This window comes from Dermacentor silvarum, chromosome 9 (genome assembly GCF_013339745.2).
Source record: "Dermacentor silvarum isolate Dsil-2018 chromosome 9, BIME_Dsil_1.4, whole genome shotgun sequence".
Lineage (NCBI taxonomy): Eukaryota > Metazoa > Arthropoda > Arachnida > Ixodida > Ixodidae > Dermacentor > Dermacentor silvarum.
In genome coordinates, this window is record NC_051162.1 from 150,948,207 (window position 1) to 150,966,406 (window position 18,200).

Here is an 18,200-nt window from a genome sequence, read left to right on the forward strand (position 1 = left end):
ACTCTCGCGTTTTGTTCCAGATGGCCTTGACGTCCTAACGTGACGCACCATGACCACATGTAGGCCCGTCTTGTACTTCATCTGCGCAATAGAAAAGCCTCACTCTGTCTGCAGCGCATACGTTGGTCAACGCAGCGGTCAATGTCGAGGCGCTGACGACGTAGCGCCTCGACATTGTCGACGCAAAACTCGCGTCGCCCGCCTATGCGTACGACCACTGGGCTCCGCACCCTCACCAAGACACCTGAGTCAGAGTACAATACATTGTTGCGCACGCAGCCTTAGGCAGAATTGACTTCGTCTCGCGGCGGTGCTAGTTTTACGGCATTAAGCAAGCGCTGGTGTAGCGCAGTGATAGAATAGCTGAAGCCCGCGCCGAAGGCCCGGCTTCAATCCCGCGGATTTCTATTCCCATTCCTATCGACAGCTGCGACGGACAACGGCGGCGGCGGACAACATCTACAACCGAAATGGCTGTTGGAATGAGCCCGTAGCAGCTTACGCTGTAAACGTTGCGTGAACCGGTGTTCTTCATCGTATGAGGAACATGACAGATAGCAGCGAGTGAGCTTCTGAGAAACCCATTTTTGAGGCGCGCTGTTTCAATACATATGAGACCTTCCTTTTTTATCGGTGGGGTGTGTACATATGGCTACGTCTTAAGAATATACAGCAGTATCGCTTCGGACATTGGCCCAAATAACAAGAACCAATAGCTGCTCGCTGAACTCATCACCAACTGCCGTTTTCAATATGGTGGGGCAGGATGTGTACGTTTGCACGACGTAAGTGAGTCGTGTTGAACTGTAGCTGATATGAAAAGTACTTACTACATTCATGTTATAATCACTTTTAACACCAGAACTCCATCATGATAAAGGTAGAAACCGTCCCTTTTCTTTTCCATAACTGTTTGGTTTCTTTCCACTAATAACCATTAATTATTGTGGCCGAAGCTAACTATCACAGTCCTTGTACGTGAACGTCTTGTAAAATTTGTTTCTATAGATAATATTGCAACAAGAAATTCGAATTTGTGTTCGAACTATATAGCAATTATTAGTATAACCAGACTTTCTTTATGCTTGCGATTTCTCCTTTACCAATGATTTTTAGACACACACACACACACACACACACACACATATATATATACCTGTTACAAAACTTCTCGCTTTCCTCACAATTATTATTAGAATTATGTCGATGCCCTTTTTCGCAACCACAATAGTGTTGTACTACAGCATCCTCCTATTGTCGATCTGTAATTGCTGTTGCGACACCTTACCTAGTGTATAACATTCCCACATACACTGAGAGGCTAAAACTAAAATTTGAGTGAATTTCACGCAGGGGCTACTCTTACGTGTCGTGCTGTAGACCTTCATACGATAGGATGGCTGCGAGCGGTTGAAAACAAATTTTCCAATTAAAGTTTCGTTAAACCTGGAAAGTGGAAACAAAAATAGCAGTTATTTAGTTTTTTATTATTTATGCACAATTTAAACCATGCAAAATGCAAATACGGCGTGTAACAACTAAAATCTTTCTCCAAATTCAATAAAACGAGTTCACAATACATCAGAGACGCTAACGCTAGCACAATCAGCTACATAATAATGAGGGCGGCCGAAAGGAACTCAATAAGAAATTGATAAGTGTATATGCTGTTACAGGAACTCATCTCACACTACCTACTACCGCAAGAAATTTCGAGTGCTTTATGCGTTGTTTTAGCAGGAGTCGTTTCTATAACTGGATACGCTATCGGCACATCTCGCTTCCTCTGATGATATAAAAAAATTGTTCCTAGGCTGGGTGGATTATGATATAATTAAATATAAGACACAGCAAAAAGAAAAGAGAAAGACGAGGCAAGACGGAATGCTTGTGGCGTTAAGTATTGCATGCGTCATTGTTCTCAGCTTTCGTTTTTTTATTAATGGTAAATTTCCTATGAGCCTACTACGCGGGCACTTCTGAAGTAATCTTATCTCGAAATTCCTTCAGTGCTCTCCAACCAACGTGTTAACGTGTGGATATGATCCTATTACCTTGGCATGAAAAGACGTTCCTGCCTCGACGCCCGAGGACGCCTTTGCACCCACGGATATCGTGAACGAGGGACTATTCACAGTGACGACGCTCAGCAAGCGCCGCCAGCAATCTAAGGCTGCTAAGGCCTCGGTTACCGATAAGGTCACATCAGCGAAGACCCTACCCAAGAAGAAGACATCCCATGTATCGTGGCGGACCGCCGCTAAGCCCCGCACTGCTGCGGAAGATTTCACCATTGCGCTCAAGCCTCGAGTCACGGTGGATGTGAAAGCTGCCTTCCAGACGGGTGAGCTAGGCGCCAAGCTCGCCTCTTAGGTGAACGCTACCAACAGTGATAGTATCAGCGTGTGGCCCATTTGGAGGCAAAACATCATCGTTGTTTCAACCCACGACATCAACACTGCGAACCTTCTCTCGCGAGAGTTCTCGCTCAAGACATCACAGGGTTCCTACCGATGATCAGCCACGCCAAGATCAGCGAGGAAGTGTGCCGTGGCGCCACTACGGTGCACGAACAGGAGACCTCCGCCTCCTTGAACGCCAACATCCACCGGCGGGGTGTAAACATCGCTTTCATGAGAAAGCTGGGCAAGACTTCTGTGGTCCTCCTCACTTTCGATGGCCATCACGTGCCACAGTTCGTGCGCCGCTATGCGAATACAAGCGCACCATACCGGCCTGCTACTGCTGTGGGACGGCGGGCCACCGCCCAGAGCTGCGCCCCCACCCCAACGACCAACGCAGCGGCGTTGTGGGTGCCTCTGACTAAGAGATGGTCCCACGTGAATGTAAGCCATCGTGCCTGGTGTGCGGCGAGGGACACCTCACCGGATCCCAGGCCTGCAAGGCAAAATGTCGCCTGGCGGCCAACATGGCGGCCGCGGCTCCCTTAAGCAGCGGTCAAAGCCCTAGACATCTCATGTCACGTCGGAAGGCCGTCAGCCGGGAGCAACCAACGAAACACCCAAGACCAATCAGCAAGCGCCACGTCCACCCAAGACATCACAGGCATCACAAGAGACGTCATCCAAGACTTTCGACCAGGGCGCCCAGTGTTCCAAGCAGAGAAATTTCCACCCCTGAACGCTGCCGGCGCCCCCAGGCGGCCGGCTAAGAAGACATCCTCTCAGGTGGGCGGGCGCCGCCTTCTCTTCTCGCTGTCCCTCCACCACCTCCTTCCCCGAATTCCTCGTGCTCAAACAAGAGCTCGCTGCGCTCCGGGCACAGAACTCGCAGCTTCTAGCCAAAATTGCCACTTTGGAGGCAGGCAGTGCGCCCTCCACCCTTGCGTCATTGGCCCCTACCCTCACCAAAATAACTGCTGCCGCTCCGGAACCGAAGCCCATGTGCGTCGCTCCGTCCGTCTCGGAGCCCTCTAACACTGAACAGCTGTTCAGGCTATTGAAAACGCTAAGCGGCAGCAGTAATTTTGGTGAGGGTAGGGGGCAATGACGCAAGGGTGGAGGGCGCACTGCCTGCCTCAAAAGTGACAATTTTGGCTCTGATGGCGCAACTCACCAACATGAGCATGAGCATCGAAAATCTCTCCAACACCATCACCCATCAGGCGACGAGTAACATTAAGACTTGGCTCCAGGACACCAAGCCTCGCAGCCGCGGGGCTAGTCCCCTCAGGGACATTAACCGTCCCTCTAAATTTTCTTACGCCATCGACCTCACCGACCTTTCTGAGGACTCCGAATCCCTACTTGCACAAGTCACCGGGGTAGAGGCTGAGTCTAGAGCAATGCACGGGCTCGGGCTTACCCGAAAGCCCTTGAAAGCCCGAAAGCCCGCTTACCCGGCTCGAGCCCGTGAAAAAACACGGCCCGGCCCGGCCCACGGGCCGGGTCGGGCCGTGTAGGTCAGTTTTTTCACGGGCTCGGGCCGGGCTCGGGCACGCCATGTGCTTTTTGGCCCGGGCCCGGGACGGGCTCGCACTTTCTGGTTGTCGTGGCATGTAACGTGCAGCGAGTTACCCTCGCGCGTCTCGACTCTGAAAAACCTGTTGCCCCAGCGCCGCTGGAAGCTAGCAGTGCAACTCCTTTGTACTTCCCTTTTCTTCTTCCGTCGTATTTTCGGCTGTTTGAACAGAATGTAAAAGTCGAGAAAGACCGAAGTCGCCTGAAACCAAAGGATGACATTGTATTGCTTGCCTAAATCAATGTAATTAATGCTTTCAGTACGGTGTAAGCGCGTTCGCGACTTGCTGATTCTTCAAAGGCGAATTGGTAAAACGATGACTGGTAAGATAAGATAATTCGTCACGTGGCTGAAATACGGTACTGCGTCCATCCATGATTGCACGCATGTTCTCAACCGGCCGCATAGCAGCAGCGCATTACGGTGCACCATGGAGGAACGAGAAGCTTTCTTTCTCCATTTACTCCATCCATGCGCTGCGCTCACGACCGGGCGTGGCTGCGCTTCGGTTATAGTGTACTAGCATACGGTAGAGTAGGACGAGCGGCTGGGGCGGTGCGTGCTTTGCGGTGAGGCGCCCAACGTGGAAAAAACTGAGGCGGCGCTGCGATAGAAGTGAATTGGGCCGCATCAAGGTCGCGCCTTTGGAAACTGCTGGCGATAACGCTCGGCAGGGTCACTCGTACTACTTCGCGCGCTGGCATTTGCGTTCAGACCACTCAAATGGTGTTCATATAATTGCATATAACATGTATTTATGCCTTAAGAATAAATTCCTTTCATTCACTTCTTTATTTAATTTTTTTATGCCGCTCGGTGGTCTTTTTCGGTCTCGGTCCGGGTTCGGGCCGATTTCGAACCGGGCTCGGGCCTAAGGTGAAGGGGTGGCGGGTCAGGCTGGGCGGGTAACGTAGATTATTTCCGGGATCGGGCCGGGCCCGGGTCTCGCCCTAAAAATTTTGGTCGGCCTCGGCCGGGCGGGCAGCTCAACGTAAAAACGGGCCCGGGCCTGGCTTAAAAAATCGGCCCGTGCAGTGCTCTAGCTGAGTCTCTCCCAGCCACCCCAACTTCTGAGTATGGCAGTGGCACCTAAACGCTCACCCCCATCGCACACCCGAAAACGTGAACTACATTCTGTAATTCAGTAGAACTGTAGAGGCTTCAAGGACAGGGCCAAACGGGACAATTTCCGCTTCTCTCTCGAAACCTTCCAACATCTGTGCGCGGTCGTTGCCCTACAAGAGCTCGGCAACGCTGTGCGCCTCATAGGCTATAACACTTTCAACATGACCCATTCACCTGCCTTCTCGTACATAAAACATTAACTTCACAAGAAGTCAACCTCGAACGTCTCAATACCCTACTCGTACACCATGGTCACTTTCATTCCCCTGCGCACAACCGACCCCCCGGTGCACATCCTTAACATGTAATGCCGACCTGAACTCAAGAACATCGCTTTCCGAGGACTCCGAACACCTAGTTGCACGAGGCACCTTCAGCGCCCTCCTGACATCTTCAGCCAGGCGCTGAAAATCGCAGGGCGCGATCCCCTCCTAAGAGTGGGCGACTTCTACGCCCCCCGCAGGTTTTGGGGCTATCGCAAGGAAAAGATGTAGGGAGGGAAACTTGCGGAGCTAACCTACACGCTGGGCATCACTCTTCACACCGACCCTGCGCAACCAACTCGTGTAGGTAATTCTGTGACCCGGGACACCTGCCCGGAACTTACCTTCACCAAAAATATCAGACATACAGGCTAGATCAATGCCGAGGAAACCCTTAGCAGCGACCAATGCATTCTCAACACCACACTCTCCACCCGACCCCTACAACGCCCCATCACATAGGCTCACCTACCCAACTGGACGCCTTCCGACAATCCGCACCTGCATTTCCCATCCTTCATAATAGTTATTCCCAGTGGGCCCAATCCATGCTCCAAACACTTAAACAACACGAGACCACAATACAACTCACGGACAGCCATCCGGATGTGGATAACCACCTCCTCCATCTTTGGGAGGCCTGTCGTAGCCTCACAAAGAGATGCTGCCAAAAAAAACACAACCGCAAACTCCGCATGCGGATACTGGATCTCACCCAGAAGGCGGCAGAGTATGCTTCCCAGCTCGCTGATTCAAATTGGGTAGACCAATGTAATACTACCGCCAGGCAAATGGCCGCAACACATGGAGACTTTTCCGCAGTCTCATCGACCCCGCTCAAACGCGAGGCGAAACACAAATACATCTACAGCGAGCCTTTCACCATTGTCAGGGCTCCACAACACAACTAGCTCTCTCGCTCCGGGACCGTTATCTCTGCACTGAGTAGGACCCGCGGGGCCCCGAGTATCACTATGCAAGCAGGGAGAACTCGGAACTGGACGCTCCTTTCCAGTTACATTACCTCCGCGCGTTTCTTGCAAAAATTAGGCAGGTCACGGCTCCTGGGCAAGACAAACTCACCGCCAAAGTCCTACCAAGCCTACCCGATACTGCACACCAGTCGCTTCTCGAATACATCAATGCCATCTGGTCCGAAGAAACACCCCTCCCCTGCCTTCTCTTTCTCTCCTCCTCCCCCTAGATTGGAAACGTCTCTAGTACCTGCCAACCAAAGGCAGGGAAACCCATCAACACCGATAACCTTAGACCCATTTCTCTTAGTTCCTGTGCGGGGAAGCTGATGGAAACTATGGTCAGGGATCGTCTCTCCTCCTACTTGGAAGAGCGTAACACTTTCGCTGACTCCACGTACGGCTTCAGACCCAAGAAATGATCGAAGGACATGCTCCTGCAACTACACCCCGAAGTCCTCACTCACATAGAACATCCCCACAGCGACAATATCATTCTAGAGCTTGACCTACAGGGAGCCTTCGATAACGTCAAGCACGAAGTCATCCCAGCTCAGCTCAGTGCCACTAACTGTGGCGATCGCTCTTTCAACTATATCCGAAATTTCCTCACTGACAGAGCTGCGTACATTCGCATCCAAGATCAGGAATACGGCCTTTACCCACTGGGCATGCGAGGCACACCACAGGGCACTATGTTGTCGCCTCTCCTTTTCAACTTTGATATGGTACAGCTCGCGGCCCGTCTTCATGCTGTCGACGGGGTAAAGTATCCGCTTTACGCCAACGACATCAGCCTGTGGGCCACAGAGGGCAACCTGGGAAACAAGGCGGACAGCCTGCAAACCGCAGCGCATGTAGTGTACGAATATGCGGCACGCTGCAGCCTCCAATGTTCCCCACAGAAGTCGGAATTCGTGCAGATTCGGCCGACGCCGAAGTACGCTTCGTCCTTTCCCACATAGTGGACTCATAACCTTTCCCTACATAGTGGACCCATTAACGAGGCACAGGAGATCCGTGTCCTTGGACTCTACATTAACAAACACCGCAGAGTTGAGACAACACTTCACAAACTCCCTAAGGTTGGAGAACAGATAGGCCGCATGGTCTGCCGGGTCTCCAAAAAGCGGGGGGTCCCAAAAGCAAGTATGCGCTTCGTCTCGCACAAGCTTTTGTCACGAGTAGCATCTTGTATGTGACTCCGTACCTGCACTTAAGGAAACACGATGAAGTTTTTTTGGAGGTCACCCTCCGCAAAATCATCAAGCGAGCTATAGATCTGACCATCTCCACCTTCGATGCGATACTTCTTTCTTTGGGTGTGGTCAACATCTACCGGGAGCTTCGGGAGGCTCACTTGACGAATCAATACGCCCACCTGGCGCAGACACCGCCAAGCCAGACGACTCCTAGATCGCTTGCACATCACGCATGAATTCCAGACACAGGAGTGGGTACGAGTGCCCGAACACTGGAAATACGCGATCCATATTGGACCCCTCCCCACCAATATGTCCCATGAGTCACACACTGGTCGCTGGGAGGCGTGGGCTCTTGCCCTCCGCGGCACTAGACCTCCAAACAAAGCGTTTTTTACACGGACACTGCCGGCCCTTACCACGGGGGTTGGCATACAGCCGCGGTAGTCCACCAAGACCGGCAGGTAGATGGTCTCTCCTTCCATGCACCCAAGCTACGCATGCTGAAGAGGTGGCCATAGCCCTAGCTATCTCAGATGACAATTCTAAAGCCGTCATTTCTGACGCCAGAGGAGCCAGCCGCAATTCCAAACAAGGATTGATCTCACCCCTAGCTGCCCAAATTCTTCGACCTTGTCCGTCGGTAGGTGACCCCTCTCCACACTCACTAAAATGGACCCCCGGCCATCAGGACCTCGCACGCAATGAGGAAGCCCACCATGCCGCTCGTGCATCCATTCCCCGGGCCACTGCCTCGCCCACCGATGACCACTCTGATCCAGAAGACAATCCTCCTCTCCACTTTTAAAGACGTAAATAACCATTATCGGGACTCCCATGCACCGCCGCTTTCCTGCGCTCCGCAAAGGGTCGAAGAAGGCGGACGAGGTAATTCTTATTCGACTATTCACTAATAAACTACTGCGCCCGGCAGGGCTCAAACCCTTTGACTCTTCTTTCTCCGGCCTCTGCGAGTACTGTGAGGAGGTGGCTGATACCTCCCATGTGGTATGGACATTCCAACTGAATCCTTATCTAACCCCAACACCAGCCGCGAGGACTTGGAGGCGGCTCTTCTCGGCTGCCTGGACCTCCCGGCCCAACATGCCATAGACCGGCATGTCAGGACAGCGGCCACGACCAATGAGGCCCCTGAATAGGGACTCCACCTATTACTGTAAGGAAGCTGGCCCACTGAGGGCTGGTTTTCCGAAGAACCTCTCTGTAAGTAATACTTTAGGAAATGTTTTCCACCACCGCCACTACCCGTTTTCTTGCCGCATGCGGGGCCGACGTTCTGGTATTCTTATTTGCCTAATTTTCTTCTACGGCGAGACTGGCGCCTAGGAAGTGGATTCGTATGAAGAATTGAGAAGCATTGTATGTTTTTCGTGCGTAAACACAAATTCCGGCAGAACTGACATGACGATGAATGCTGAAGGTAATGCAATTAGCACTTAAACAATGTAATGACACAGTATTGCCGCCGCCTAAATGCGCCCTTTACGACGTATGTATGCAGCCGGATTCCTCTCTTGCGATTTGATGCTTATTTATTGGCATGCCTTTCGAACCAGGGCTGCGACAAATAGTCGCCTAGCCTGCTTGAGCTAAGGAAGTAATCTATAGCTATTTGTCACGCTAGAATGTTTTCTATAAGTCTCTATTTTCACCTCCTTAAAACACCTCACCTCCTTTCTCACCTCCTTATCTATTCTGTAGAGTTACCGATGCCTGTAAGAGATCCGGATCTATCTATTCCTTCCCTACTTTTTTTTGTCAGTACTCCAATATTCCAAGCTTACCTCGACCGCTCACCAGCTTCCATCTTCTCTCGATCGCAGCGCTTCTGGAAAGTGGACTTTTGCTACAGGTTTCGCTGGTGGAATACTTTTGTATTCTATCAGGAGATGACGAATTGCAGCCGCATATTTGCTGCAGCGCACACGCGCCTCACCTTGTTGCGATTATTGGCTCCGGTATGTTCTTGTGCTGAGGCAACTAGCTCGACATCCTGGGGGCGCCATCTAGTGGCACAACCGTGATTTCTGTGCGTGGCGCATGTGCGAATGTATATTGTGTGTGAATGTATGTCCAATATATTCCAATATATTTGCCCAACTCCGGAGAAACTCTCAGTAATTATTTTTCATGCGCCCAGTAGCCCAAAAATGCATGAAGGAGTTCCATTGGAGAACGGAACGCACACAGTGGCACACCGAGCAACCCAAGTTGGCGTTACACGTTTATTGAAGAACCGCGTACCCAGTGTCACAAAGCCAGTGATCCACGTTCGCCTGACGATTGGTTTCAAATCCGGCTCCCTTATCAAAGCAGCCCGATGCTGTACCCACTAATATGGACTACCATGAGTTACTCAGGGACCCTATCGGCGGTAAAACAGTTGGAGACGGCCATAGACAGAAAGACCGATAGATAGATAGATACCAGAAAGTGCGTTAAGTATCCTGTCAATGCTAGTCCTAACAAGAATTAGGAGTAGTTCACAGCACATATTATATTGTAGCGCCCACCGACGCTGCTAAGCGGGAACGCTAAGGTCAGCGCTCTCGGCCGGCGCCTTGGGGCCGGCTGCGACTGATGAGAAAAATAAAGTTGGGCGGCGCGTGCCAGCGGCGCAAGCACGGCACACGCTAGTCAGTTCTGAAAACCTGCTGAGCTGGTGCTCTTGCTGTGGCGCTCCGCTGCGACGCCTCGGTTCTCGACAGTGGTGACTCTGGCCTAAGGGATGACCGACCCCAGCAACCTCCCGCCCTCAGGTAACCTTACGCCTGACACTACCTCGCGCCCACGGGACGTCGCAGCTCTACAGCTCCACCTGCCCACGTTCTGGCGCAAGAACCCGCAGGTTTGGTTCGCCCAAGTCGAAGCCATCTTCGATCTGCACCACATCACCTCGGAGACTTCGCGGTTTCGCCACTTACTTTGCAACCTGTCTTCTGAGGTGGCTCAAGAAGTCGCGGACGTTATCGCGGCACCTTCGAGTGATGTCCCATACCAGCAACTGAAGCAGAGTATTTTAGAACGCACCACGGCGTCTGAGAGCGCACGCCTCCAGCAGCTGCTCACCTCCGAGGACCTTGGAGATCGCCGCCCTTCCCAACTGCTCAACAGCATGCAACAGCTCCTGGGCACAAGCAACGTCGACTCGAACAGTGCGCTGTTGAGGGAGCTCTTCCTGCAGCGCTTACCACAGTCCACTCGCCTTGTCTTGGCCGCTACAGAGGACTTGACCCTCGACCGCCTCGCCCAGCTCGCTGATCGCGTCCACGACGCGACTTCTCCTTCAGTCGCCGCCCTCTCATCAACGTCGCAGTCCGCAATCATGGCCCGCTTAGAGTTCCGCATCGACCAGCTCGCCGTTTCCATCGACGCTCTCCGGACGTCCTCTCATGACCAGCGCGGCTCTACCTCATGTCCCAGCCGCCGTCCCTCTTCCCCGACCAGTCGCCGCTCGCGTAGTCCTCAACGCTCGCCTATCTGCTGGTACCATCGGACTTTCCAGCACCGCGCCCGTCGGTGCAAGTCCCCATGCGAATGGTCGGGAAACGCACCGCGAGATCACTGACGGCGGCATGTGACCTCGCCTTACAACCCGGCCGCCTTTTCATAGTCATGGATCGTATTTCCGAACTGCGGTTCCTTGTAGACATGGGTGCCGAGGTCAGTGTACTGCCGTCCTCCAAGCGTGAGCGCGTATCTAAGTCACCTGGACCTACGCTCCGCGCGGCAAACTCTACCTCCATCGCCACGTATGGCCTTCGGTCCCTCACTCTCGACCATGGCCTGCGGCGCACGTTCCGGTGGGTCTTCATCGTGGCCGACGTCCATCAGCCTATACTCGGCTCCGACTTTCTGACCCACTTCGACCTCGACGTCAGCATGCGCCACCATCGCCTGATTGACAACAAGACGCGCCTCTCCATCCTTGGCGTTCTGTCGGCTGTCGCTCCCACTGGCATCCGCACGCTGATCCCATCATGCCCGTACACTCGAATCCTCGAAGACTTCCCTGAGGTAACAAGGCCCTGCAATTTAAATCAGCCTCCCAAGCACAGCGTCACCCACCACATTGTCACGCGGGGTCCACCCGTCGCAGCCCGTCCGCGCCGCCTCTTCGGTGAGCATCTGGCCATTGCTAAACGGGAATTCGAGTACATGCTCCAGCTGGGTATTATTCGCCATTCGTCAAGCAGTTGGGCCTCCCCGCTTCATCTGGTGCCCAAGAAAGAACCGGGTGACTGGCGTCCGCGCGGTGACTACCGGGCGCTCAACGCTCACACGGTCCACGATAGCTACCCGATAGCTAGTATGTGCGCATGCCCTTTGGGTTAGGCAACGCAGCTCAAACGTTCCAACGATTCATTGCCGAGGTAATGCGCGGCCTCCCGGCTGTATTTGCCTACATCGGCGACATCCTCGTCGCGAGTCCCAATCCACAAGATCATGAGCGTCACCTCCGGGAATTCGTTCAACGCCTTCAACAATTTGGCCTGGTTGTCAACCCCAGAAATGCGTATTTGGATCTTCCGAGCTCGAGTTTCTGGGGCACCACATCTCGGAGCTGGGAATTCGTCCGTTGCCCTCTCACGTCCAGGCCGTGAAAGACTTCCCAGCACCCACTACCCTACGCCGGCTGTGGGAGTTCCTCGGCCTGGTGAATTTCTCCCGACGTTTCATTCCGCACTGCGCTGAGCTTCTACACCCACTGACTGACCTTCTTCGCACGACCAAGGGCTCCTCATCTGCGATTTCCTTGTCTCCCGAAGCGGACGCTGCTTTCAGGGCTGCTAAACAAGCCGTCGCCGATGCGGTACTTCTCGTACACCCGAGAACTAACGTGCCAACCCGCATCATGGTGGATGCTTCCAGTGTGGCCATCGGCGCTGTTCTCCAGCAGAAAATCAACTCCGAGTGGCGCCCACTGGGTTTCTTCTCTCGGAAGCTCCAACCTGCCGAGACTCGCTACAGCGTTTTCGGCCGCGAGCTGCTCGCCATCTACTCCACCATCCAGCACTTTCAGCACTTCTTGGAGGGCCAGCCATTTGATATTCTAACGGATCATAAGCCTCTGGTGTATGTCTTCCGTACAAACTCTTCCAAGTACGTCGCACGTGAAGTTCGTCAACTGGCCTATATATCAGAGTTCACCACGGATATCCGGCACATCAAAGGCACCGACAACGAGGCAGCTGACGTACTTTAACGCATCACCTCCCTCGGCACTTCTACATCGACTGTGGATTGGGAAGGTCTAGCTCGTGCGCAGATGGAAGACCCCGAGCTGCAAGCGCTGCGTGACCATCCCCGTTCCCTCCGTCTACAACTCGTTCCTCACCCGTTTGTGCCTGGATCCCTCTGGTGCGACATGTCAGCGGCTACACCTCGCCCCTTCATTCCGGCTGTCTTCCGTCGTGCGGTGTTCCAATCACTTCATGACATCTGCCATCCCAGCATCCGAGCCACGCAGCGCCTCGTTACACAGCGGTATGTCTGGCCAAGCATCAACACCGATGTTCGCCAGTGGGCCCGCTCGTGCCTCGCATGCCAGACCGCGAAAGTGACCCGCCACAGGAAGACTCCCACACAGTCGTTCTTGCCCCCTGGCTGCCGTTTTGACCACGTCCATCTTGATTTGGTTGGACCATTTCCTCACTCTCACGACTGTCGCTACATTCTCACCATGATCCGACCGCTTCACTCCTTGGCCCGAAGCCGCGCCCATTCCGGACATCACTGCGGAAACAGTCGCCAAAGCCTTCATTTCAGCATTGGTTTCCCGCTTCGGCTGCCCCAGCATTGTGACAACTGATCGCGGCCGGCAATTTGACTGCACACTCTTCACTTCGGTCAACCGCCTGCTTGGCACTAAGCACTGCCGTACCCCTGCATAGCATCCCTGTGCCAACAGCATGGTTGAGCGGCTCCATCGCCAGCTAAGGCTGCACTCACTGCGCGCCTGGATCGAGAGCACTGGGTCGACCACCTTCCTATGGTGCTTCTCGGCCTACGTGCCGTCCTTCGTCGCGACCTTGGCTGTTCAGTGGCCGAACTCGCCTACGGTGCACCACTGCGGCTTCCTGGATACTTGTTAGTTTCTTCGGCCCCCTCGCCCCAGCCGCTACAGTACCTCCAACGCCTACAGGACTGCATTCAGCACCTGCGATCCGTACCGCCTCGATCATCCGACCACAGCATCTTTGTGCACCCGAACCTTGCGTGCTCGTCCCACGTCTTCCTCCGACGAGACGCTATCAAGGCGCCTCTTACACCCTCCTACGACGGACCGTACCGTGTCCTCCACAAGACGCAGAAGTCCGCCACCATCCTATTGAACGGCCGAGAAGAAGTCGTTTCGCTGGACCGCCTCCAACCAGCCTACGTCGAAACGCCTCCCAAGGAGCTCCCCTCGGATGTCGCTGGCGCACCCGTCGATATGCTTGACACCAACACAGCCTCATCTCTGCCTCGTCGACGAGTACATTTCGCCGTTCCGTCTAGACGGGGGGCCCTGTAGGGCCCAGCGACGCTGCTAAGCGGGAACGCTAAGGTCAGCGCTCTCGGCCGGCGCCTTGGGGCCGGCTGCGACTGACGAGAAAAGTTGCAGTGGCTTAGCTCGGCTATGCCAAGATATACGTAGCGTTAGCAAAGGTTCAGCTGATTATTCTTAGCTTTCCTGGTTGTCTAGATTGTCAAGTATTAGCTTGATTGTCATGCTTACTGCTGCTCCAATGACACACAGGCGGTATACGTATTATGTGGCACATGTATATTTATTTTTGCTCAACGTCACGTTGCTTCTCTATTGCCACAAAGACGGCTCGGTGATCAGTGAAGTAACACGCTGCCGTCTCTATGGCCCCAACACAGTATTTGGAGTTGTCTGTCGTCGTCATCGACGGCGTTTTGTTGTTGCTGCAGGGGTGGTCGGGCACGTCGCTCAGCCTCCTGGCGACGCCGCTTTGCTAGACGTTCGTCCCTTTGCTCCAGTGTCTCCGCAGCACGTTTAGCCTTCTGTTCATTCCTCCTACGCTCAACCGCTAATTGCCAGGCAACTACTTCGGGATCCGATGAGTCAAGCTTCTCCGTTCTTCTGCGCTGTTGAGCAGCATTTGCGCTCTCCTTCTCCATGGCTATACCACACTGGCAAACGCCAGTCAGAAGCGCAGCGGCTCCAGCGCAGTGTCAGACGGCGACTGCACAGCGAGCGCGCGCCGGCGCCAGTGCGTCTACCACGGCTACGACGTCACTCCTCTGGAATGCGCAGACCGGCGGCGGTGAGTCGCGCGCGGCGGCGGCGGAGTGCGCGAGAGGTGCCGGCTCCGGTGGCTCCGGTGCGCAAGCCGTGTCACATCACTGATCCTTTGCGCATGCGCAGCACGGCTCTTGATGTGCCGCGCGAAACGGGCTTGGCTAGGCCAGTGTAGCTAACGCTACAAAAATAAAGTTGGGCGGCGCGTGCCAGCGGCACAAGTACGGCACGCGCTAGTCAGTTCTGAAAACCTGCTGAGCTGCTGCTCTTGCTCTGGCGCTCCACTGTGACGCCTCGGTTCTCGACAATATCACCAAGTTCTTTGCTCTAGGGACTTTGCTAAAGTCAATGTATCAAGTGGAACATCTGAACAATACGTAGATTGGGCTCCTTGTCTGCTTTCCAGCTGTTGAAATAAGGTCAAATAAATAATGCTTTCCATTTTATCTCATTTCTGAAGTACGCTTAGAAGCTACAAATGACTAAAATGCAGGAATGACTGGTGTACACACCCTCACACTTAAAACCGCCCTAACGGCGTGGGCCGGCGACCCCTTCATTAGAGCTCAACACCATTTTATAATACTTAGCTAAAGGGGTAATCAGTGGAATTGTACATCGTTGCAAAGGAAAATCACCGCCCCTTGCAGTCCGTGAAGATGGTCGAACAGCAAAGCTGTGTTAGCCAGCCTGCCGCGTCAGGCCGGTTGCAATGGGAGCGAGCGTCCGAGCCAGTTACATTCGCGGCCGCTTGGCTGGCCCGAACGGCGCTACGGGTGGGGGATGGAACGTCGGCGTCCACAGTCGACGGCATTCCTAGCGCGTTCCTCGCGCTTTTTAAATGTGAAGCATTTCTTGCCGGCGGCTCTGTCTGTTGTCCCGCGTCCCACACCCCCACAGTGCATGCGCGTCCCCTCCCCCTCTCTCTCCTCTCCTACGCTCCCCCCTTTCCCTCCTTTAGGAATCCTGTACGGAGCGGCGCCCGCGTCCCGGGCAGTCACTTCCAAAACAATGCTGAGGTGGAGCAGGCTGTGTGACAATTCCTTGCATCGCAGAGCAGCGAGTTTTACCAGAGTGGTTCCTTCAAACTTATTTCACACTACGACAAATGTGTCAATGTAAGTGGCAAATATGTGGGAAAATAGTCGAAGTTGTATAGTTCATGATGCCATGTTGTATTCTTTTTGGCGATGGAGTTTCTGTGTGAAAATAAATGACGAAACTTACTTTCGGAACGTCTCTCGTAGTAAATGAAAAATTTAATCATTGAATGCTTCGATTACGAGGAAAGAGAAACTGTTCTTCTGATACTGCAGCCCGAAAGATGCATGTCGAATGTGCTGTAAAAGATGCTGGTGCCTTCAGAAAAGTGGCCGTCTATAGGAATTCGCAGCTCGGTGCAGCAAAATAAAGGCACATTAGGTGTAAAGCGAGTTCAACGCACGCGCATGTGAGTGTTAAAACTGGATAGAACCAGCAAACGTCAGGTCCACTCACGTGAACGCAACACCTGAAGCGGCTAGACAGCAAACATAAGGTGTTGCTGTATCATGATATAGTGATATTCCAGTCTCTACTCTGTCTCCTCCTTAATGGACATGCTATGTCCTTCTTACATCGTCCTTTTAACTAAGTGAATGGTTAAATGCCCGCGACAAGTTGCGCACTGTAGGTTATTGTATTTGTTAATGACATTTATAATTAAGAAGATGCTGGCACCGATACATGGTGCGGGCTCTTTCGTTTATCATGGTTGATGTGAAAATGCTTAAAATATTACCACAAATTGTCACAAATATTGTCAGTGTCAGAGCTTTAGGAGCAATTGTGCCAAACTGTACCACGAGAAGGGAGCTTGTCAATGGTTTTGTCGTTCTGTAACCAAACGGCGGCTAAGGCAGACGCCATAGCTTCAGGATGGGATTTTGCGAGGCCACCTGAAGCTCTCTTAATTACTCCTAATTGCAAAGTCAAAAGCAGAGTTGAATTAGAGCAGCCCCAGCGCGGACTGCTGAATTGCAAATAAAGAAGTAAGCAACACAAAACGGTAACTACTGAGTGGCTAAAGCTGGTTGCACTTAAATAAAGCAAAAAGCTCGTTACCAAGTTGTTGGGTTTGTAAGCTTCGACACAGTATGATTGTAAAAATGATTGTCCATCTCCAATTTTCGCATGTGTTCGCATGTTCCAGTATGCTTCGTGCAGTCATAACCAACACACGTTTCGTTTGTTATAAATTTTTTCTTCCAGAGGTACAAGAACAGTGGTTCCGATGTATTGAGTACCTGCACAGAAGACAGGAGTAGTATATCAAGGTGAATAATTATATGGTAAAACGCTCCATACCATTAACATTAGAATGCCACGTATTATTTGCACGAGGTCTTTAAAAAGCGCTATTCCAAATAAAAATTATGGGCTAGCTATTTTTATGCGCTCATAACATGTGTAAGTACTACACCAATGCGTTATCTCAAAGACATAATATGTGCTTAAGGTTTATAATGTCCTGTGACATCAAAACAGCAAACGTCACACTGCCCCGTGCCTGTGCCTACGTATGGTATTGGTTGATTAACTGGTTGTAATTTTTGTTGCAACCTATGATTTCTTTCGTAACGCTCTACCAACAATTCTGCTAGTGTCCTGATTATAGATACTAAAATTATCATTTTTATTTACCACACTAACACATTCAACGTTACAGGCGTCTTTTAGGCTGCATAAATATAGTCACGGTCTTCTGGCATAGGAACAAACCGTGAGACAAAATTAGCATTTATTCCTAAGGTCTTTTTGTTATTGCCCTTACCAACATCCGTTGTAAATTGTAAAAAACTCTTGTCAATCTGACAACCCATTTTTCACAACATTAGAGGAGCAGTTCAGGAAAAAGAGCGTTTTCATCTTCTCAGTGTAGTTTCCATATCTTTACAGATACGAATATTATTTCGGGTTATATCTCAAGCGGGCTTTTCTTTCATGGTCGCATAACCTGTATAAAAAATATTCTTCCCTTATTTTATTCACGTTGAAAAAACTTAAAATATCTCCTAAACCTGATGACGTTGACTTTAATGCCTCAATACTAAGAAGCACCTTATTTCGCATTTTTGTTCCACTGGTGACCCTCACTATCAACCGTTATATTTACCCATAACTAGAGGATTGCATAAGTAATTCGTAGTTTCAATTCTCTTGACCACCATCCAACTACTGATCTATTTTATTGGTGAGTAGCAGTGCTAACGTTTTGAGCATGTCGTACAAAGGTAGAGTCATAGAGCATTTAGGACATTCCAAAACTTTTCTTACTTATACAGGCATGACATTAACACGACTGAGTCATGTGACACAGTTAGCGCAATGCATGCAGAACCCT